Genomic DNA, 25,000 nt, shown 5'->3' with positions numbered 1-25,000 from the left:
ATATATTGAAATTTACTTATTTTTATACATACATGTATAATTAAATGAATCTCTTTTTTTTTCTAATCGTATAAAATATCTTTTTTTCATAACTTAATTTTATTCATTATCCTATGTATTTTTCATGATTCAAATGTGTATTTATCAACTTATATATTAAGTGATGAATTTTTTATTAATCTAATTATTCATTTACATATATCTCTATTGATAAATAGATACCTGTTTTTCAAAATGTAGGAATATATTTTGTATTTAATTTTTTTTAATGATTTGCATATTTTGTTTTAATATTCAGTTATGCATATATATATATATATATATATATATATATATATATATATATATATATATATATATATATAGTATATATATATATATATTTATATATCTTTATGAATAGATAAATATCCGTTTTTATAAATGTATAGTCCTTTATCTAATTTTATTTACTAACTCCTTATTGTTCACTGTTCAACTCTGTATTTACTAGCTTACATATTTATCAAAACAAATGTTTTTGTATTCATCCACTTATTTATTAATCAAGTGTCATAATCCCAACAACTTCTCGTGTTCCCTCGAGAGCCGAAAGTAAAGTTCTAAAGACACTTTCTGATAATCTCCTTTCGCTTCCTCTCCCGAGGAGACGAGCTTTCTGTTTCGACCCAAGTTTTGGGAAACTTTGGCACGGGTCCGGAAGTATTTTGGGCACAACTTAATGGCCCTCTGGGGTAATATTCAACCGCAGAGGCAAGTGCTCCCCCGTGACCCTTAACATATCTCCGTCGTAATCTGTTGTTTTGAAGCTATTTAGGTTAGACTGTCTTAACGTGTACTTATTTTTTTATCTTTATTTTTATGAGGGTTATTTTAGTTAGCCATAATTGGTTGTGTTTTATTTTTACTGTCTATTTAATTGGTATTTGTTTATGAGTTCAGTTTGTTGGTAATCATAAAGCATGCATGCATGCATGCATGTATGTGTTTTATTTTTACTGTCTATTTAATTGGTAATTGTTTATGAGTTCAGTTTGTTGGTAATCATAAAGCATGCATGCATGCATGCTATGATGTATGTATTTATATAATATATATATATATATATATAATATATATATATGATATATATATATATATATATATATATATATATATATATATATATATATATATATATATATATATATATTACGACCTTATTTACGGCCGTAATTTCAAGGGTTTTTGTCTCTACTCAGAATTTGCGGTCAGTAAAAATGTAACACAGCAACTTAGGAACAAAAGAACAAACACCTCAGCAAAAGTTACAATATTTATTTACACACACACACACACAAAAAAGGTAATGGTTGGTAACGATAATGACCAAAATAAATGAATGTACAAATCAAGGGAAAAACCAACCTTAAGATCTTTAAAAAGATCACCTACAACTAAATTAAACCCTAAGATAAGAAAATGGGTGGTGGTGGAAAAAAATTTTTAATGTGACACTTCAGGCAGGTACCTTCCAAATTACTGGCCGGAAAAATCTAACCTAATAAACTAAGTTAGGTAGAAGGAAACAAGAGAAAATGAATGGGAAACTTAATATTATTCCTACCTAACACAGACAAACTAACTTAAATGCTAAACTTAACTTAAGTTAATTAACAATGAATTACAAAAAATAATCTTACAAATTGATGCAAAGTAATAACCACAAGAGGCTTAGTGGATTGTCTAATCAGGCCATACAAGGTCCAGAGGACCGTACTGCAAACAGGGGCGTGCACATCTACAGGTACTTAGCGATCCACGATCGTCTTAAATAGCTATAAAAATATCTCATACCTGTAGAAAGCCGCCCTACTTGTCTCCACGAGTTCCAAGAACTCACTGACGCCGATGAGCAGGTCAACTGGGTCAAGCTGCAATGCCTGCAGGCAATCCAAAATGCCACGGGAATACTAAGGATCTCGCACGCCACAAACTGCACCGTTCTCAGTAGATACGGGCCAACTCGTTCGAAATTCTTCCGACGAACGAGGGAAGGGGCGTGGCTGATGAACGCCGCGGGTGACAAACACCAGCGACCACACACAAGGCAGCGAAGGATAAAAGAAGCTGTGATCCAAATCTCCGTACAAAACTGCAGAAGTGACCATAAATAAAGGGGCAAAGCGTCAGGCTGTGAGGAGGAACTCGAACTCACTCTGTCACGTATCACCACCCTTACGATCAAGCCTTCCACTCGAGTCAACACAGCTCATAGGAGAGAAAAACAACGATCGTTAATAAGGCACCCCAATGGTTCACCAATACCGGGGGAGAAGGTGGTATACAAAGCAAAACTGCGAAGTCATATGACTCCCTTACAGAGTTCATCAAACTAAGAAAAATCTTAAATATACGAAAAACGACGCTAGCTTATTAATAAACTTAAAACTAAAACAAGATCAAAAGGTTGGACAAGTATTAACAACTTATAATTAAATTATAATGAATTTACTTTAATCTAATACCCTTCTCCCCCTACAAAAAAATTTTTATCAAAGAGTCAACAATTTTTTTTATACAACCTAAAGAATCAATTAAATCTTAAAATAGCATAAATCTTAAAAGTAAAGATAACCTTAATGTAAACATGCATAGGATTATCTAATAAAGCACACAATTGTACATTACACATTCTGAAATAAAAAGGTCAGCATTAAATAAACCTCAATTAAACATACCAATATATAAACAGTCTAATTAAATACAAAGCCTGGAAATAAAAAAAGATTAATCGAACATAATTCTAAAGCCAAGAACAAAATCTACTAAATCTCAGAAAATGATAAAAGTTCTGTAATTCCTAAAGTTCTTGCTAAAAATTAAAGTCATAACAAATGGCACAAAGAGCTACGTATCAGCTAATAAGAAACTATGACTAATATAGAACTGAATCTTTCTTACAACTAATACTTAAGCTAAAAACAACACTGGCAAAAAAATTATTATATAAATAAACGAAACAACCGAACAACGTCGGAACAAATCATAAAGTTAGCACTTGCTTTCACTCTAAATGAACACAAAGAAAAACGAGTAGGGCGAAAGAGGCAGGGAAAGACCAACAAAAATAAACACTTTACATCCTAGACAAGGTGTCCGGGATCTTATTATCAGATCCTTTAATATGCTTAATTACCAAGTTGAGCTCTTGCAGTTGCAAGGCCCAACGTAAAATCCTTTGGTTAGACCCTTTCATCCGTTCAATAAACACTAACGGATTATGATCCGTCCATACCTCCACTGGAAAAGAAAGATTAGTTTAAAATGAGATATGTTACGGATCAGGGCGAGAGCCTCTTTCTCAATAGTTGATACTTCGCTCTGCCGTTAACAACTTTTTGCTGTAGTAGGATATTGAGTACACCTCCTCGTCCTCACCCTTTTGAAAGAGAACGCCTCCAATGCCCACATCAATAGCGTCAACAGCAATTATAAAGGGAGCTTGAAAATTCGGAGAAATCAAAATAGGTTTATACATAAGAATAGTCTTAATTTTAATGAATGCTTCTTCACACTCGCTAGTCCAAATAAATTTCTTAGTTTTTTGCCAAAGATCATTCAAGGGACGAGCAATGTCAGAAAAGTTCCTAACGAACCTCCTATAGTAGCCCATCATACCTAGCACCTTTCGAACTTCTCGGACATTGCACGGTCTCTTTAGATTAGTTATAGCCTCGACATTAGCCTGTTTCGGAGCTATATGACCCAGACCAACCTCATGACGCAGATACACAACTTTAGCCTTACCAAATTCGCATTTAGCGAGGTTAATGACTAAACCCGCAGCACGGAGAGCTTCAAAAACATTACGCAACCTGAGTAAATGAGTTTTCCAATTTTTACTGTGGACAACAAGATCATCTATGTAAATCTCAGTACCTTGTAATCCACAGACCACACGGTTCATTAATCTTTGAAAAGTACAAGCAGCATTCCTCATCCCAAAAGGCATGATCTTGCATTCATACAAGCCGAATGGGGTGACAAATGCCGAAATTTCTCTTGCTCGATCCGACAAAGGAACTTGCCAGTAGCCCTTGAGCAAATCCAATTTTGTAATATACTTTGCTGAACCAATGCGGTCTATGCAGTCGTCAATTCTAGGAAGAGGAAAGGAATCATTTTTAGTATGCGTATTAACTTTACGATAGCCCACACACATCCGATACTGTCCATCGGATTTCTTCACCAATACTATAGGGGAGCTCCAAGGACTAACAGAAGGTTGTATTAAATCATGCTTCAACATATATTCTATTTCCTTATTGACTATATCCATTTAGTGGGATTTAGTCTATAAGGGCTTTGTTTAATTGGTGAAGCTTCTCCTACTACCACATCATGTTCAATTAAACTAGTCAATCCGGGAGAGTCTAGCCAAATCTGAAAAAGAATGAATTAAACCTTCCATTTCCCTTCTTTGATTTAGATCAAGATGCTTCAGATGCTCATCTAACCCATCCAAACATTGCACATTCTTGGATAGAGCATCTGAAGGTACTTCATTAATTATTTCCTCAGACCCATCAGGAAGCACCTCTGCCACCAAAGAAACCGATTCATACCCTGTTTCCAAAGGAACAGATCTACTAGAGGACAATTAAAGTTTCAGTTCTGTTTTATCGTGAAAAATTCGACACTTTCGTTTGTGGTCCCGGAGGTTCTATTTACATAATTAAGATCGGATAACTTCCTCAACACCTTCCAAGGCCCCTTCCTTATACCTTGGTTCAAGGAAGTTATCCGAATCAGTACCCAACACCAAAAACTAATCCCCAGGCTCGAAACGACCGTGCTCGAGTTTTCTTGTCATAATTAATCTTCATAGCAGCCTGAGAGCTAGCTAAATTTTCTCTAGCAAACTTCCAGGCGCTAGAAAGTTTTCCTCTAAGATTATCAACAAATTCACCCACGTTCGTCTCCTTTATTTGATCAGATTACAAAACTTCATATAAAAATTCTAAAGGGCCCCGTATTCTAAGTCCAAAGACTAATTTCAAAAGGAGCCACGCCCGTGGATGAATTTGGATGACTTCTAAAGAAAAACCAAAAGAGAGCAAAAGGAAGACCCTTATCCCATTCCTCTCCATGCTCATAACAAAATCTCCTTAAAATTGATTTAAGAGTTTGATGGAATCTTTCCACCACTCCCTGAGTCTCTAGATGGTAAGGAACACTAGTAGTGTGCAGAATGGCCAGATCTGCACTTACTTCGAAATTCCTTACTAGTAAAATTAGTTCCACAATCAATTTGTATCTTACACGGGTTTCCATACCTCAAAAAGAAAATTATCAACTGGTCAAATACAGCCTTAGATGTGATTTTCTTCATGGGAATGGCTTCGGGAAATCGTGATGCCCGATCCATCACAGTCAGTAAATAGATAAAAACTGTTTAATTTTAGGCAGAGGGCCTACTATATCAACTACCAGCTCATTAAATGGCTCGCCAATAGCTGGCATGGGGTATAAAGGTGCTTTTACAATCGTCTGATTAGGTTTACCTACCACTTGGCACACTGGACATTCTTTCACATATTGTCTTACAGACGATTTCATTCCTGGCCACCAAAAACATTTAGCCAACCTGCGGAACGTCTTCCAGACACCAAAATGACCAGAGAATGAATCATTATGAGATAAATTTAATATTTGTCTCTGAAATTGAGAAGGCACCACTATTTGCTCAATACGGGACATTTGGGGATCATTAGCAACCAGGGGACGACTCACCCTATATAATATGCCCCTTTTTACCCAGAATCGAGGCTTTGTCAAGTCAGAAGTATCACCCAGATTAAAATTAAACTCTCTTTTCTGGGCTTCAATAAAAGCTGCTCGATCCCAATCGGGAATTACATTATCACTACTTACTACACTACTTACTACTGACCCGGGTCTTCCTACATCTATGTCTACCTCTAAACTACCCAAATTTAACTCTTCATCATTATTTAATAAAATCTCAAATCTCGAAGTCAAGGCCATCTCCAAGTCGTTGCTACCTTCATACAGCTTGTGGGGGTAAATATCTTGTAAAGTTCTTGTAAACAACTTTTCATCGATTTCTTTATAATTTAAAGACTTCCTTACATAATTTTTTTTCCGCTGGCATTGTGCATAAGTAGATTGGTTAAGGGAAACTGATCGACGTACAAGGTCGGTTTAATAGCTATTGTGTCCTGCTTTTCAGCAATAAAGTAACCGATATCGGTGTCATGATCTGACCCTTCAACATCCTGGTGAACATGAAGTTCCTTTATTTTAAACAAGTTCTTTTAGGCAAACAAGTCAATTTCTAAAACCCATCTTCTTCCTTGTCTGTACGTTAAATTACCTTTAAAATTTTTATCTCGAAATGGAGATTATTTACAATCCATAAATCACTATTAATCATTTCATTTCCTAATATGCCATCAATACCAGCTATAGGAAGACTCTCGACAACGGCCAACTCTGTCTTTCCATAATACCCAGGGAATGACAACATTACCTCTGCTAAAGGAGCCGAAACTATTGTGTTCGGGAAACCTCCCAGAACAATAAAGTTCCCTGAATATTTCACCAAACCTTTCAAACTGCTTTCCAGCACTAACGACCGAGCAGACCCTGTATCTTTCAAAAACTTAACATCATTAATGAAAGAATTATATATTACTTTACCAGGCCATATGTATTTATCATGTTTTAGTCATTCCTGTGGATTATTATTTCCATCTCCGGGCGTACTATTACCACCACTACCACTATTATCATGGGGGGTAATTTTACGTCAGGAGATGCACTTGGCATTAAAGCCACAGGATTATTTCTTTGAAGATAATTTGTTCTGGCGTGACACTGAGCTTGGAAATGACCGGGTTTATTACACCAGAACCAAGTCTTCATATTACTATTTCTCGTCCCAGAACTACCTCCTTTGGAAAATACACGAGTACCAGGTTTACTTGTGAATTTTCCATTCTTACTAGCAGGGAAATTATTCTGAACCACAGAATTCTTAGGCTTATTATTATCACCTCTTATTCCTTTATGAAAATTCGCTGACTTTACTACATTATTACCTATATCTTTGCTGGCGAAATTCCCTAAACCTTGTCTCCACGAGTTCCAAGAACTCACTGACGCCGATGAGCAGGTCAACAGGGTCAAGCTGCAATGCCTGCAGGCAATCCAAAATACCAGGGTGGTAGCCTCCGCGAATCCGGGACGTCAACGGATCTCGCACGCCACAAACAGCACCGTTCTCAGTAGATACGGGCCAACTCCTTCGAAATTCTTCCGACGAACGAGGGAAGGGGCGTGGCTGATGAATGCCGCGGGTGGCAAACACCAGCGACCACACACAAGGCAGCGAAGGATTAAAGAAGCCGTGATCCAAATCTCCGTACAAAACTGCAGAAGTGACCATAAATAAAGGGGCAAAGCGTCAGGCTGTGAGGAGGAACTCGAACTCACTCTGTCACGTATCACCACCCTTACGATCAAGCCTTCCACTCGAGTCAACACAGCTCATAGGAGAGATAAACAACGATCGTTAATAAGGCACCTCAATGGTTCACCAATACCGGGGGAGAAGGTGGTAAACAAAGCAAAACTGCGAAGTCATATGACTCCCTTACAGAGTTCATCAAACTAAGAAAAAGCTTAAATATACGAAAAAACGACGCTTAAGCCATTAATTTAATAAACTTAAAACTAAAACAAGATTCAAAATAAGGTTGGGACAAGTATCAACAACTTATAATTAAATTATAATGAATTTACAACTTTAATCTAATATATAGTATATATATATATATATATATATATATATATATTATATATATATATTATATATATATAATATATATATCTATAATATATATATATAAGTCATATCACATTTCCGTGATTCATATACATATATCGAGCTACAATGTCCTTTAATATCTAATTCGCTCTACCTCGGAATTAATATATTTTCATATATGTTTAAACCGAAGGAGAATTTTTCTCGATAATGGACTTGCCTGGACCGGGGCGCGAACCCACGGAGCCTTCCAAACACATAAACGTCAGTGAAGCTTTTTACCTCGTACGGTGGTGTAGTAAGGTAAAATAAGCTTCACTGACGGTTCCTGGATTTGAAAGGATCCATGAGTTCGCGCCCCTGTCCAGGCAAGTCTATTATCGAGAAAAATTCCCCTTCGGTTAAGCATATATGAAAATATATTAATTCCGAGATAGAGCGAATTAGATATTAAAGGACATTGTAGCTCGATATATATATATATATATATATATATATATATATATATATATATATATATATATATATATATATATATATGACTGGTAAAAATGTTCTGTAACAACAGAATTCCATCTAATAAAAGGAGCCCATAAAAACACCAAAATGTAGAGAGAAAAAGTACTATATTTCAGAGACTGCTGTCTCTCTCTTCAGGTATAGAATGAGAAAAGTTTACAGAAAAGGTGGTGATTTTATACCAAGAGATTCGTCCACAAGTAAGCCAATTTAGGTCACCCCTGCTGATAATCTTCCTTTAATCTTCTTAAGCGTTGGTTTGAATGAAACACTGCGTCGACGATATCTGATATCCAATTCCCTTTTGAGATGTTCATTACCTGCTTCTCTTTTATTAAGGCCGATTCCATCATTTGACTCTTGTACCGGCAGTTGCTGCTATAAATTACACGTGACATATTCCAGTTTATTCTATGGTTATGTTCATTTATATGGTTGAAAATAGCCGAGTTCTGTTGTCCATACCTAACTGACCGTTGTGTTGTATTAATCTCTGGGGAAGTGATTTACCTGTAAATCCGATGTAAGATTGGTCACAGTCCTGGCATGGGATCTCATATACCCCAGAGTCTTTGGGAGATGTCTTTTGTTGGACGTTAATCAGGGATTTGGCTAAGGTATTTGGGTAAGTAAATGCAAAAGGGTTGGATTTCCCAAGGGTGTGAGTTACTCTCTTAATCGTCTCCAGGTGGGGAATTTTTATTTTATTGTTGGGTGTGTCTCTGGTCTTGTCTTTAGGGGGTCGGTAGAAAATTACGTTTGCTTTTTGAATTGCTTTCTCAATTATATGGTCAGGATACTTTTAAAGATGAAAGTTGCTTGCGAATTAGTTCAAATTCTTTTTCCAGGAAATCTGGGAACAAATTCGTAAGGCTCTTAAGAATAGGTTGCTAGCTACACCTATCTTGATAGTATTGTCATGATAGCTAAAGTAGTGAATATATGAAAGTGAGAACGTTTGGTTTTCTGTATATGGTAAATTTGGTAATTCTGTCGTGTCTCTGATTATTAAAACATCAAGAAAAGGAATTTTGTTGTCTGTTTCCCATTCAACTTTAAATTTGATGCTGGGCACTAATGCGTTTAATTTGAGAGGAATTCATTAAAATTACCCCACTTATTATCCCAAAAAATGTTAGTATGTCCATCTACTTATCTCATCCACAGCATGTTTTTGGGTTTTATTGCATTTATTACTGTAGTTTCAAAGTATTCCATGTACAGATTGGCTAAAATAAGACTTAAAGGACTACCCATACTACACCCGAATTTTTGCTTGTAGAATGATTCCCCGAATGAAAATACGTTATTAGATGCACATAATTCAACTAACTTTATTATTTTGTCAAGTGCCAAAGGGAAATGATCTGAATAGGGGGATAATTTTTCCCTTAAAAACTGAAGAACGTCCTGTACTGGTACTTTTGTGAATAGGGAGTCTACGTCAAGGCTTAAAAGTTTTATGTTGTGAAGTGGTATATGTGCTTCTCTGAATTTGTGACAAAAGTCTTCCGAATGTTTGATGTGACTGGGAGAAAAAGTGCCTAAAAAAGGAGGAAAGGAGGCCAGCTAACCATTTTAGAAATTTTGTAATTAAAAGCTCCGGCGCATGAAACGATGGGCCTGAATGGAAGATTGTCTTTGTGAGTTTTGGGAAGACCATAAAAGTAGGGTAATTTAGGATATTACTTTAAATTTCTCTAATAGTTTCAATACTCTTTTTGTCTTGGCCAATTAATCTTACTTTCCGAAAAAAAGTCTGTGGGAACGTTCTGGAGGGGATTTTTCGTCAGTTTTTCGTAAGTATTTGTGTCGCTAAGGAGCTGGTTGATTTTGTCGAGGTAGAAGTCTTTGTCCATTATTACAATTTTGCCGCCTCTTTTGTCGATCTACTTATTATAACATCTAACTTTTTTAGCGAGTGGATGGCTATCATGAATCTGATATATTAATAATTATATAATATATATATTAAATATATAATATATTATATATTATATATATATATATATAAATATATATATATATATATATATATTCCCTTCAATATGCATTTAGACGGAAACAGTCAAATATTTTTATTTATTTAATAAGCAGGGAAAGATAATTCCCAAATCGAAGATTACTGAGACCCGCTCATCTCTTCCTACCGATTATCCACATCGACTTCGACTGCAAAATCCTGTTGGCAATTATCCCTAATGTTTCCAGCCTGCGAAGAAGATGAGGTTAATCGTGCGAGAGGTATTGGAAAGATTTCCCAGGATTGCTGCCTGGTCAGGATTATAGACCTTTAGGAAGTTTGCTGGAATTTTATTACTGTTTTTCAAAGTCGTTCGATTTCCTTGCCGCTTCTTAAAAGTAGGAAAAATTAGTAGATGAATATATCTATCGTGTCTTTCAAAGCATGTCTCATTGTATATGAAAACATACAGTTTCTTTTTCGTACAATGTTTTTTTTTATGGTAATACAATCCATCACATAGTGAAGAAAGATATTTATGATATCTAACAAAATAAATAGGTTTATTTTTCCTTTATATTTCTCCCTTAATGGTTCTTTATCGTAAATGACCTAACATAATAATCAGTTACATAGATCTTTATTGGAAGAGAAAATGATAATACTATCATTTTAAGAATAAAATAACAGACGTCAAGTGACAAGCAAAGGGTCTATTTATTGGGCCTCCAAAGTCACTGAATCTTTTATCATTCTCTTTAGATTCATAATTATCCATTAGTCTGTCTATGCATTTATCTATCTATCTATCTACCTATCTATCTATCTGTTTCCGTCTTATGTTGTAAAATAGAGAGTAATTTGACTTTGCATCTGTGATATTATTTATATATATATATATTCTATATAAATATTATATTATATATGTATATTTTTTTTTTTAATCTATATATAATATAATATATAATTATTATAAATATAAATATATATATTAATTATATAATACGTATATAGGATATATATATAATTGTAAATCGCTACTATGATATATCTAGCTATATTATAGTGTATCATATATATATAATATTATATATATATTTATATTATATAACTATATATAGAATAAATATCTGTATACTACTAATATATATATATTTATGTCTATATCATATATATATCGATTATCTATATATTATAATATCTTTATCTTTATATCTTATATATACGCTAATAATATATATATATATACTTATATAATTAATATATATGTATAATAATTATATATCTATTATATATTATATATACATATATCTATCTATATATTATATATATATATATATAATACACATATATATATATATATATATATATCTATATATATATATATATATATATATAATATTTATATCTATATTTATAATAATATCTATATATATATATAGATTATGATATATATATATATATATATATATATATATATATATTAATATATAATATATATATGTATTAATATATATGTGTGTGTGTGTGTGACCCTTAAAATGCATTTCCAAGAACTCTCAGGTTGCGTGGAACATCTAAATATCATTAAACTACCATTAAATTACCGAACACCAATTTTAAAACAAGCAAACTGGAGCGAACTTTCCAAATCACTCTTTCCCCTTTCCCCAATACCATCATAATGGAATGGACGTGAAGCCCTGAGTTTGACTGGCATCCCATTGGATTAACGGTAATGCGCCAACGATGTGGAAACGGCATGAACGCGGCCATTGTGTGCTACGGAACGAGCGCAGTTTCGGTGATAAATCTCTGTTTATGTTGGAAGCAGACTCTGTTGCAACGAACTCGAATGATTAGGGAAAACGGCGTGATAACGGAATGGAAACATGACAAGCTGGAATCAGATGAAATCTTTGCTTTATTTATAATTTTTACAGGGATGAAGGCAAAGAGGTAACTCTGGCATAGCTATTGTATTTCTTATATATTTTAAACGTAAGCTTATTCCTTCCTGCTTACTCTACTTGCGATAAATGTTACCGATCATGATAATAATTATCCATATCTCGTCCCATTTTGAGCAGCCTGGAAGTCTCTCCTATTTCCAGCCTTTCACCACATGCAAGAACAGCGTCGCTTTCCAGGTATGAGATAAAACATTAACTTCATCAGTTAATTAATAATTGTAGTCTCTTATATAATTACGCGAAGACTTCTCGTTTTCTATGCGCCGAGCAGTTTACGCAAGACTGGAACGGCTATTGTTGGAACGTTTTACTAATTAGCCTCTCCAGAATGAAAAGTCTGGATTTCTTCGAAAAAAAGGGTGTGGTTATAGGCGGAATTTCTGTTGTCAAAGATTCCTATTGGAACATATTTCTTTAATGGAAGGAGAATTTTTTTTATTATCTTTGTTGTTTCAGTATATTGCTGAGGGCTAACACGAGGCCTCGTAATACCTTCTATGCCCTAGTTAGACCTGGGAGCTCATTAGGGCACGAGCCCTTGTTGGTTTAGGTAACCTTGATTTAAAACAGCTAACAGGCCTTTCATGTGTGTGTGTGTGTGTGTGTGTGTGTGTGTATGACCTTAGACACAACCTCTCCTTATGGAAAAACCATTAATATATCAAAAAGTATTCATATTTCTCTATGATTTGTTTTTTGTCTTATTTACCAATGATTTTTTGTTGAGATAATTAGAAGGAATTCCCTTTTTTCGTGTGTTACAAGGTTCCAATAATTTCCCCACCCATTCCATAGCAATTTAGAATATTTAATTCTATATGTACGCTTTGCATGAAGAATATATTTTTTTTTCAAGCACTTTTAAAACTTGCTTATTTTCAAAGGGCGATTCAGTTTCATCATTTATCTCTTTCTCTACTAACTTAGTTTCTTCTTTGTTTTTTTTTTTTTTTGCATCTGGCTTTCATAGCTAACCTAGATTTATTGTTTTGGTTAACCATAAATTGTTTCTTTAATACAATGAACGATTGATTTTTTTTATATACACTTACTAGGCTTCATGGTATCTCTACAATTAAATTGGGAGATTCTCCAAATATCCCCCTTTGCATAGACAATAATCAGTATCAGAGAGAGAGAGAGAGAGAGAGAGAGAGAGAGAGAGAGAGAGAGAGAGAGAGGCACTAATAAAATCTCCAAATATTCCCCTTTTATAATCCTTTTTCCTAGACAGAAGTAAAGTACAGAGAGAGGAAGAGTACAGAGAGGGAGAAAGGAAAGAGAGGAGAGATAAGAGGAGAGGGAACTTAATAAAATCTCCAAATAGTCCCATTTGCCTAGACAGTAGGCAGTATCAGAGAGAGAGAGAGAGAGAGAGAGAGAGAGGGAACTACTCCAAAAATCCCTATTTTCATAGGCAGTGATGAGTATCAGAGAGAGAGAGATGAATCAACTATTTCTCGAAATTTTCCCTTGTGCCTAGAGAGTAGGCAGTATCAGTATCAGAGAGAGAGAGAGAGAGAGAGAGAGAGAGAGAGAGAGAGAGAGAGAGAGAGAGAGCAAACAAATATAATCTCTGGATTTCTCCTTTTACCTAGACAAGCAGACAGTATCACAAACTATGACATCCTCGAGAACCAGGCATCAGTGACAGATGTACTCCACAATCTCTCCTGCAACTTCTGAATGACGCTCAGCAGCGGCAGTCGGAGTTATGGAAGGGCGGAATCGTTCATTCCAGAGCTTCGGAACCTGTCGATTCCAGTCACTTCAAAACGTTCTTGGGAATTCTCAAGATTCAGTCATTCCTGAATTCCCGAGTTTTGGAAGCTTCTCAAGGTACTGTAATACTCTCGATTTAACTGCCGAAGTAGGTTTCGTAATGTCCTTTTTGGTTGTTGTGATGGATTTCTGTATTTATTTATGTACGTTCCTATTTACTTGTTTACTTGTTTATTTTTTATCTCCTTTTTATCAATTTTTAATTTCTTAGATCAACCAAGTATCTTGCTTTATACTAAAGTGCATTTTCTACTGTCATTTGATTATTGTGATTTATGTCTGTATTTATTTAAGTGTATTCCTGTGTACTTTTTTATTTGTTTATTTGTCTTTCAAATATGCATTCATCAATTTATCTATCAATTTATTAGGTCACCTGAGTCATAGTGGAGTCATGTACGTTTGTATGTGTGTATGTATATATATGTGAGTGTGTATATACAAATATATTATTAGTGGGAGTAACAAGTTCAAGTTCTCTGAATAAATGGATTTAGCCATAACTAAATCTGGCCTGTGCTTGGTGAGGTGACCGGCAGGAAAGGTTGTTCTCCTTCTCCATATAGACTGCATAAATACAAGTGAGGCAGATCAATATGGCTAACAACCTCGTCCCAGATATACCGGAAAGGTAATTATAATACCTTCTGGTATCACGCTTTGGAAGGGGAGAAACAGAATGGTGGAAATGTATGCATGCATGTTTTTAAGCATGTATGTATTTATGAATGTAAGTATGTATGCATGCATGTATGGAGTTTCGACACCCTGTTAGCTGGATAGCAGAGAGGGCAAAGCAACATTCATAATTACAACGAATATCCTTCTCTCATTAAAGTTGGTTAACTCCTCTTCAAAAGTGAATTACCAGAAGGAAGGGTGGGAAGGGGTGGGGGGGGGGGGGGGTTTGGGACGGGGGGGTGAGGGTGAGGCTATCCAAGGGTGGCTGGTGTCAAGCGAATATCAAATAATAATGAAGACGAAAGAGGATATTAGTCAGCGCAGTGAATGGGTTGAGGGCGCAATGAAATACTCTTGACGAGAGAGAGAGAGAGAGAGAGAGAGAGAGAGAGAGAGAGAGAGAGACTGAAACAATGTAAGGTTGTTGTCAGAGGAAATATGAAGGTAGAACATTATTATTATTAATATATTATTAGACCCTCTCTTAACGCAACAAATCCTATTAAACGGCATTTATTGCATATCTTGAGTTAATATTGACATTCACTCCACCCCCCCTCCCCCAAAATCCCCCCTCCCCCTACTGCTTGCATTCAAGCATCTGGTTAGCCATAGCTTGAAAGACTTTTCTCAAAGTGAACGAGCAACTAACAAGGTACACTAGGGGTTCCCAGCAATAAGATTTTTCAAAGCAAAAAAACTCTTCGCTCCGTAACTCAGACAAATATCTCAGTTAGACGTCCATTTCCAGGAAAAGGGGAATTCTTGCGTTTTGGTCCATAGGTGAAGTTTCTGAGGACTGTAGGGTTTGCAAATGGACCGGAAAGAATCAGTGTTATTTCGTTTTGTGATATTGCATTTGTGAGGGGTAATGGATATTTGACTGGGAGGGACTCTGGAGTATCTCCCAACATTAAATGGTTTAATGGTTTAGTTCCTCTCTCTCTCTCTCTCTCTCTCTCTCTCCTCTCTCTCTCTCTCTCTCTCTCTCTCTCTCATACCCCAGAACACAACTCAGGACTTTTTTTCGAATGGAATGTAAAATTGTTACATTATTTACCCTATTACAAGTCTGTGTGTGTGACAGAGACAGACAGACAGACAGACAGCAATTTAAATTTTATTTTCCTTCAAATAAAATGTAAAATAATTTCATAAATTAATTGACCACCATGTTCAAAAGAGGATGAGAGAGAGAGAGAGAGAGAGAGAGAGAGAGAGAGAGAGAGAGAGAGAGAGAGAGGAGAATAATTCCATCCTTCTCCATCACACTGAAATACATACCGTGTATCTGACTTGATCTCTGTTTCATTAAGATCTTAATTAAGTTATCTTGTCCCTTTAACAAAAAATGAAGATGACCGATGAACGAAAGGGAAGCTTACGAATGACGTCAGCAGATGAATGAGTTTTCGTAATAATAACAATAATAATAATAATAATAATAATAATAATAATAATAATAATAATAATAACAATAATAATAATAATAATAATAATAATAATAATAATAATAAGACATTAAGGGTTAACGTCGTTCAAATGAACACCACTTCCGGGAAATTATCCCTTTCATTATATTATTTGTAATATTAATGGCATTAGCAAGACAGTCTGGCAATACGTGCGTTCTCTGAGAGAGAGAGAGAGAGAGAGAGAGAGAGAGAGAGAGAGAGAGAGACCAAATCGCCAATGGTTCATTCAGCCCATCAATGTGAGGATTACCTTGTTGAGAATGTACCGTTTTGATTTTGCACATTTTTCTTTTGACAGTGTAGTGATCATGGCTCCCCCCCCCCCCCCCCACCCTCCTCTCTCTCTCTCTCTCTCTCGTCTCTCTCTCTCCTCTCTCTCCCCTACCGTAGATGTGGCCTACAACAGTCAACGGAGCCACAAGGGATTCTAGGGAACCAAAATTAAGACGTCCAATTGCGAACTGAGAGAGAGAGAGAGAGAGAGAGAGAGAGAGAGAGAGAGAGAGGAGAGAGAGAGAGAGAGAGAGGCTAGAATCTTAAATTGCTGATTATTGTACTTTAATACAAACATGAGGAAGGCAAATATACAGACGCAGAGAGAGAGAAAGAAGAAAACCTGATTTAAAACTGCATTTGGCAATGTTCTTGCATCTTTGAGATTTAATTAAATCCAAATAAGGGTTCGTGCGAAAAGAAATGTATGATAAATGAAAGGAGGGAGAGAATTCTCAGGATGTGTCAACAATCAACTCTGGGATGCTATAAGTTAAATGGATTTCTCTTCCTGGAACTGAAATAAATTTTTTCTTTTTTAGCAATATTATATCCTAAATGCACAAACTGCTCAATATTTGTGCTTTCGTCTGTTTATGTATGAAGCAGACTGACAGACCAACTATGAAATCTATAAGCATTAGGAGGTAGTTTTCCGGGAATTTTTCTTCATCAAGCCCAACATACCATCATATTTTTCCTCAAGTTCGAATTACCTGGAAAAAACTCAGTTATGAGGTGCTTACTGACCATTTCAAGCCCTGCGATGCATAGGTTTTCTTAAATATCTTTTTAAATATCAACTGTATCTTCCTGAAAATTTGGCACAACATGTTTTAAACCTTCCGCTAATATATGGCAATATAATTAAGTACCCTGAATTAACAATTAAGGCACTTTAATTAGAAAATTTACAATTTCCTCAGTATTAGTTGAAAATATACGAACACCTGTCGTTGGCTTAGCCAAAGAGTTAGGAGAGAAGCCCCGCCCACTCCTCTCTTTCTTACTCTGTCTGATACTTATGAATGGAATAGTGTACTACCATATGTTTTTTTTACGTTTTAAAATGTACACGAACTACCATTTATTACTGATTACTTTTCATAAAGCTTGTATGTTTTTATTTATCATGTACCTTTCTTATCTATTTCTATGAGAATAGTGTGGCAGTGGCAACTTTAGATTATTATTGAAGATATTACTATGGAAGGAAAAAACAGATCATAGTTTATTTAAAAGTAAGATCGCTATATACATTATTTTATTATAATATAATCCAATAAAGTATGTACAATATATACAGAAATTTTACAGATTTTGAAGCAAATTTTTGCAGTAAACCCATGAAAAAACAGTATGGACATACAAAAAAAAAAAAAAAAAAAAAAAACTGGTGGATAAACATATCAAAACTTATTAATTACAGGACTATATATACACCCGCATAAGGATATATCAGCTCACTCCCCATCACTGTCTAAAAACAGATCGTCCTCGTCATCACTGGCGACGTTGACAACGATTGGATCTATGCAATCCCGGACGTTGTCAGCAAGCCAGTATTCGTTCTCGAAAGCTAGACTTCGTTGGACAGCTCCTTCCCACATCTGTTTAGTGACAGCAAGCCTTGCTTCCTCCAATCTGGCCTTTAGGTCAGCCCTGGCGAAATGCCGTAACGATGAACGTACATATAGCTTCATATGTGCCATACCTGCTCGATGGCATTGAGTTCATGATGGGCGGGGGGTGGAAGCCGGCACGACAATATAAACAACACCCGAACAGCTTGTAACCACTGCCCCTCTAATTTTCAGCGGGTATATTTTCCATATAAATATACCGTAGTCTAAACAATAAACCAAGAGGTCATAATAATCTCCCAAAATAATGAAACACAAAATAAACTTTATTGCATAAAACTAATTTGGATACATAAAACAATAATCCATAAGTAATTTAAAAATGTAAAACATTATACGCCATAATTGTAGTACGGTACACTTTTATTCATATTTTGTTAGCAGAGAGAGAAAGAAGTGGCGGGCCGTCTTTCCTAACGTTTGTTCCGAAAAGTAAATCTCAGTCAAATGCATAGAAAATTGGAAATGTTCAAGAGTAAAGTGCCATTATTAATCATATTAGATACTTAGTTAGATGCCATACATTAGCGGAGTCTAAAACATGTTGGGCCAAAATTTTAAGAAGATACAGTTGATATTTAAAAAGATATTAAAGAAAACCTATGCACCGCAGGCCTTGAAATGGTCAGTAGGTTTCTATTTCTCTTGTGACCTTAGCACGTCAGTCGCTACCGCCTTGGCTTGTCACCCGGGATACCAAGGTTCGTTCCCGGTTTGAGCCATAAATTACCTCTTTGAAATGCGTGGTCATGTGTTCATTATTCTCATATAATATATATTATATATATATATATATATATATATATATATATATATATATATATATATATATATATATATATGTGTGTGTGTATATATATATATAAATATATATATATATATATATATATATATTATATATATATATATATATATATATATATATATATATATATATATATATATTATCTATACTATATATATATATAATATAACGGGGCCACTAGCAATAGCCCCCCTCTCTCTCTCTGGTAAACCGCACCCTCTCTCTCTCTCTCTCTCTCTCTCTCGATAACCTCCCCTCCATTTCATTAGGTCATCAAAACAGAGTCATGCATTACAAAAATAGACAATTTAGGTTGGAAGCAAAGTATTAATTGAATAACTCAGATTATTACAGGACAATTAAATGGAATGAACACTCAAAATTCAGATACTCAGATAACCCCCGCAAAATATCAGTCTATAAAGTAATTAGTCACACCAATTATCCAAATGAATTATCCCACTCCTCTCCAGAACATAGTTCCCTCCACTAGATCCACATGTTTAAAAGAACAAGAGAACACTCTAATGAGCATACACAATTGTAAAGACAAAGTCGAAAGATTAAATGAAAGGAGAACATCTTTACAAAATATCAAAATACAGTCAAGCCACTCTTTTGGCTAAAGCACAGTAATTCTTAACCCATCTCAGCCCAGAAATCTCACTCACAGAAATAAATAAACTTTCGCAGAGCTATCCCGGCAACTGCCTTTTCTCCTCGTAACCGTCTCCATCGTTCTGGCTAAATACCTGCCATTCTGAACAGACATAGCTCGTACCAACATATGAACTCACACTCAAAAGTTCGGAATGCACACGAACCAGGCAACTGGTTGCAGCCAGTTTTCAAAGGCACCTTGGACAAGCTCTCATGGCACTGATTTGCTAGGTAAGGGCTTAATGTCACACCATCCCAAAAAAAAGAGTCATCACATTCTCTAGGCTGTTGCTTGGACCACTCAGTATCTAAGGAAGTTAAAAATGATGAGTCTGTACATTCCCCTTTTATGTTACAGATTAGCTCAGCCACCATCCTGGCTAGCCCCTGCCTCCTTAGCCATAGTTCACACAAAATAGCTCATATATATATATATATATATATATATAATATATATATATATTATATATATATATATATATATATATATATATATATATTATATATTATATATATAATATATAATATATAAAGCACATTGGCCGGCTCAAAACACGAAATATAGTAATAAACTGCACGTCTCTGGCAGTACAAAGTCTTGTCTATCACACATCATCTCCAAAAAAACCTCAACCAGGGCTATAATAACAATTGGGTGTAGGAAATTTTTCTCCATCTTGAATTCTTGAATCTCCCTCTTTGTCTGCAACTGCCTGCAGCAGACTCGTGAAACACTTCGTAGGAAGGCGAAACGTCTCCCAGTGGAGGATATCCAACGGCTTCTGTAGACCAAAAGCACTGTAGATCTCTGCAGACTTGTAGAAACTCTCTTTAAGTGGGCATACATCAGCAACATCTCTGCAACGGCTGGTGGTGGGCGTCTTGTCAGCGTCGGGGAACGACGATTATGGTGTGTTTGAGTATGTCAGTCACGTTATTGGTCAGTCAAAAAAGAATTAACCCCAGACATACTTCTGTCAAATAATGACCTCAAAATTCCCATAAAAACTAACTGACGTCTCCCAATTAACTCCTTTTAATATGACCACTGAACTCATTTCTAACTTCCAACTCGAGAAGGAAACTTCATAGACCGCCAATCATAGGTCACTATCAAACTGCCAAAAAAAAAACCCTGCAAAGGAAAATATTAAGTTCTCTAACTTAATTCTCCAAGTCGCACATTAACACACACCTCATCCAGAACTCACAGTAACTCCACAGACTTCTGTCATCGCATTTCAAACTTCACAAATTCTCACAAATTCTCACAAGTAAAAAAAAAGAAAAAAGTAATGAGCCCAAGAAAAAAATTACGTAACAAGCCCAGACCCAAAATTATCAAAAATGTTCTATCAAGCTCTGACATTTCAGTAACCCAGAAAATCAGTAAAACTCTCCAATGTCCAACAGCAAAAACCCCTCACTGATCATATAATTAATTTCCATGAGACATAATGTCAAACGCCCATTTCATGCAACCCCCCCCCCCCCCCCAAAACCCCTCAACAAATTTACATCTCCCGTCCAGATGTAGGAAAAGGAAAAGGAAAAAAGCAAAAAATAAAAAAGATAACAACAAGTGAACTTTCCTAATCACACAATGTAATATAATATACATAAACCCTCTGGTTTGTTTTCCCCCATTAAATGCGATATTGAAACGTCAAACAGTTTTTTTTAATTTGCTATCGCAACTTTTCTTTCATCTATCGACACAGCCGGAAAGCAAAACCCCTTACACATGCATTTTCATGAAATTGCTATGGTCAACATTTCCAGATATTGCAAAAAAACTCTGAGCAATCACCACTAGAGGAAAAGAGTCATCACACCGGACTCATCACAGCATTATCAGCAATAATCCTCCTGCAGACACGTCAGGTGCTCGAACTCCAGCATAAAAATGTCTAGTCAGACTTCCAACTTCAGAAACCGATGATTCTCAAAAAAAGTTCTATACTGACATTACATAAGCACATTTCACAAAATTATCTCCAGGATATGACTAAGGTGCTCAGAAATTGTCTCAAAGGCATAACTCTCACATGATATTACTCAATTATATATTATTTACCTATTCGTGATAAAAACTACGTAGACTCACAATTCAGCTATTCAGCAATTATATGCCACCAAAAATAACTCACTGGTGAATATAAAAACCACAACATCCCCATAGGACCATAATGCAGTAATGCCACTCGCCTCCAATTGGTCACGAAACCAACCCCCCCCCCCCACCCCCCCCCACAAAAAAAAAAAAACAAAAAAAAAACACACAGAACCCCTCTCTTGGCTTGTAAAACTCCAGAAATTCAACTCCAAAAATCATAACCACAAAAAAACGTCACCCCCGAAGATTAATGCCACCCCCATAAATATATATATCACCATATTAATAATAACACCACTCTGGTGATAAAAATATTTCCTCCATTTTATTAATAACCACACCACCAATAATCCCATGTGGAATAAAACAAGTCTCCAAAAAAGATTATTACACTCCTAGCAGGATAACAAAGAATGAAACTCCATCCCCAAATAAATGCACTCAAAGCATCCAGCTGATACACTCGAAAATATTGCCCCATATCTCCTCATAAAGGTGTCTCCATTTGCAACAAAAATGGCTGCAAAATAATTGAACTAAACATAGCTCTCACCACCATAGGCTTAGACTGTGGGATATCTCCAACACAATAAAAAAATATCAAATGGCCAAAATATTATATCTCCAAAATATCATATCTCCAATTCTCCAGGAAAATAACTCAATGTTATAGTAAAAAACTGTAAACTCTCTGTTTAGCATAACTGCTAAAAAAGGCAAAAACTCGGCAAATAAAATTGCACAGGAAATTCCAGAAAAAATCACCAATGTGCCATAACTTATTATAACAAGACTCCAAATTCACAGTGTCTAAGCAAAGACTTCTCCATATGCATTACGGCATTGGCCACTAGAAACTTAACCAAGTTTCCTATCTCTGGCAAAATTGCAACAAACACAATTGTGCAAGAGGCCAACAATTTCCGGAACACAAATATCCAGAAAAAAAGATGTAGTGCCATTATGTATACATGCAAAAAATGCAAAAATTCTCCCATAAATCTCTCTGCAGCATCAAACAGCTGAAATTATAAACACATTCCCACACAATGACTCTAAGTCACGAACTGATATATTAAAAAAAACTCACACAAACTGGAGAGAAAAATAAATTCAAATTCGCCCGTGATAAAAAAACTTGCGTCATCGATGGCTAACGACTGAAAATGGAAAAGAAAAACTAATGGTACTGATAACTATTCTTGTGACACCTGTAACATCTGTGACTCACGTAGACTTCAAGCAATTATCTGCTGAACTCACAAAAAAAAAAAAGAAAAAAAAAGTGTCGTTTGTTCCTCCCATTTTCACAAAATAAAAAAAAATAAAAATATCACCACCCTTAGTTTCATCACAACACCCACGTTAGTATAAAAAACATCACCAATGTTAATGCTTGCCCATTCACCAAAAATTCAGCACAAAATTCACCATTAGTCCAGCAAAATTCAGTACAATTCACCAATAATTCAGCCAGATTCATCATCCATGAACCACTGACACACTCCAAAGTCATAGAAACTCCGTAAATAATTAACCACAAAACTTCTCCCATAATTCATTGTAATAATTCTCCGTAATATAATTATCTGTAAAAATTATAAAATAATCTCCCATGAAATATCTCAAATCTCCTGTAAAATAAGTCTCAAATCTCTCGTAAAACATGTCTCAAGTAATGATAATTCTACTTAAGTACCCCCCGTAAAATATCTCTGTTAATAATAATAATTCTCCATAGTAATAATTCTCCCGCAAATATCTTCAGTAAGGGCATTAATATTGCCACACCCTAATATTTATCATTATTGCCACACTCCATAATTCCAAAATAATTACCACTCAACCCCAGGCATGCGCAACCCCATTACCACTCCCGGGTATCATCATCATTTAGCAACACGAGGCACCCATTCACCACCAATGGCAACACCACCTGACAACAATCATCACCACTCGGCAATCATCACCAATGGCATCACCATTCACCACCACTCAGCACCATTTTAAAGAAACCTCCACAACACCAATCAAATCTCCATTAAAAAAAACAATAATTTCTATGTCCCCATTTATAATTATGCCCTCTAACATTGCGTAAAAGCATTTTCCAAAGCATAAGGAACACTTACACCATATCCCTATGCATTTCATTTCCTTTTCTCTTCACTGAAGAGAAAGAAAAAAATCTTTCTAAAAAAAAAACCTACGGGCATCTTATATCATCAACCAGTCATTATCAGCTGGTTCCATGGCATTGAAATTTCCTTATTCAAGGCCAGACTCACCCCCAATACCCCGACACAAAGAAAACAAAAGAAGAAATTCACCTCCCACTAAAAAAAAAAAAAAAAAAAAAGAGCTTCACCCTCCCCGTCAAGCAATTCCCCCGTGGAAGACCACTACTCCTCACCCCTTGCAATACCCCTCGATTGCTCAGCAAGAATTGCACTGAATGCGTATGCATGAGGCAAAAACACAGTAGCATGTATGAAAATCCATTCATAACCACACATATGTATTAAAACAAAGACAAATGCGTCTCTTCTAAACATGCACTAAGATAAAACTTATCACTTTCTGCCACTTTGAGACAAATCTATTGTAATCTAAACTGCCTCTTTAAAATTGTTCACACACAAAGTTAAAAAAAACCCAGGCCTCAAAAAAAACTTAATCGTAACTCTTACCCCTTCAATGGAGAAAAACCCCGGAATCTGCGCAATTACAAACACGCGAATCTCGTTGGCACAACGCAAACACGCCCGGCGAGAAAGCACTTAACGACCGGACTACACTCATAAGCCAGACTGAGTCCTCAACTCAGCGGACACCTCGCGACGGGCGAATTTGATGACCCTAGTTCAATTTGTTTTTCTCAGTACCCCATGCCCACGGACGGATATTCTCTAACCCTTTCACCTATTAACTAAAATATAACACATTTCCACAACCAGACACTCTGAAAACAGCATCTAATCTCACAAAAGGCTGTTTTTCGTTCAAACACTGCTGCACACCAACTAATAACGGGGCCACCGCCCCCCGTTATTCACTTAGGTACCGAAAGCCATGAGCAGCAGGCAAACTGGGTTTTTGGTAACACTTTCCCCTCCCCCTCTCTCTCTCTCAGACACTAGCAATAGCCTCCCTCTCTCTCTCTCTGGCAACCGCACCCTCTCTCTCTCTCTCTCTCTCTCTCTCTCTCTCTCTCTCTCTCTCTCTCGATAACCTCCCCTCCATTTCATTAGGTCATCAAATCAGAGTCCTGCATTA

This window comes from Macrobrachium nipponense, chromosome 28 (genome assembly GCF_015104395.2).
Source record: "Macrobrachium nipponense isolate FS-2020 chromosome 28, ASM1510439v2, whole genome shotgun sequence".
Classification (NCBI taxonomy): Eukaryota; Metazoa; Arthropoda; class Malacostraca; order Decapoda; family Palaemonidae; genus Macrobrachium; species Macrobrachium nipponense.
The sequence above is the reverse complement of the archived record's forward strand: the minus strand, read 5'-3'. Positions refer to the sequence as shown.